Below are 1,291 nucleotides of genomic sequence, written 5' to 3' on the forward strand. Positions count from 1 at the left end.
TTTTTTTTTTTGTGACCGGTAAGGGGATCGCAACCCTTGGCGTGGTGTCACCCGCACCGCACTCAGCCAGTGAGCGCACCAGCTATCCCTATATAGGATCCGAACCCACAGCCTTGGCGCTCCCAGCGCCACACTCTCTTGAGTGAGCCACAGGGTCAGCCCAACATGATTGTACTTCAATAGTACCTCCTCTCCCCAGATTACATAACACACATGAACTGAGAACATGAGAGTGCAGCAGTCTGGCGGCAAAGGCCTAGGCTTCAAACCAGCCTGATGCCACCCAGAATTTAAAACCTGTTAAAATGAATATCCTTTTATGAAATATCACATGTTCTCCTTCATAGGTGGAAGTGTAAAAAGTCGATCTCATAGAATTAGAGAGTAGGATAGGAGTTACTAGAGATTAGTAAAGGTGGAGGGGAAGGGGGACCGGGAAAGGGTGGCCAACAGATACAAAATTACAGCTAGGAAGGAGAAATAAGATTAGTGTTCTGTAGCACTGTAGGGACACAACAATCACTAACAGAAGTTTATTGCATAACCTCAAATAGCTATTAGAGAGGATTTTGAATGTTCCCAACACAAAGAAATAACAAATGTTTGAGGTGATGGATATGCTAATTACTCTGATATGATCATTGTATACATGTACCCAAATATCACACTGTACCCCATAAATATATACAATTACCATGTGTCAAAAAATAAAATGGGAACTTTGTAAGTAAGTAAAAGAAAATGTATGTGTCATAAACTTGTCCCAGATGATGATGAGACAGAGAAGGAAAGGGAAAGAGAATGAACGCTTAGGAAGGACAAACTATGAAAGGAGAAGAAAGAAATTAAACTTTCATACTTTACAGTTTTGTCTTAGACCCAAACTCACCTGAGAGGTGAAAGGGAAAACTGAAGATATAGAAGAAGTCATGGCATTTCAGAGACGTTAGAGAACTTAGAAATCAAGTAGTCCAGGATTTCTCAGCCCCAGCACTGCTGACATTTGGGCCAGAAAATTCTTTGTGGTGGGGGAATGACCTGTGCATTATAGGATGTCTAGAAGCATCCCTGGTTCCTCCCCAGCTATAACCACCAAAAGTGTGTTCAGACATTGCCACATGTCCACTGGAAGGCAAAATTCCCCTCACTGAGAGCCACCGAACAGTCTAGTCCTCCCATCTTACAGACGAGGAAACTGAGGCCCATAGTGAAAAGGAGTTGCCCAAGGCTGCACAGAGTCAAGACAAGAACCTAGATTGTCCAAAAATTGTATGATCTTTCAATCAAAAGC

Source organism: Galeopterus variegatus, unplaced genomic scaffold, assembly GCF_000696425.1.
Source record: "Galeopterus variegatus unplaced genomic scaffold, G_variegatus-3.0.2 Scaffold7292, whole genome shotgun sequence".
NCBI lineage: Eukaryota > Metazoa > Chordata > Mammalia > Dermoptera > Cynocephalidae > Galeopterus > Galeopterus variegatus.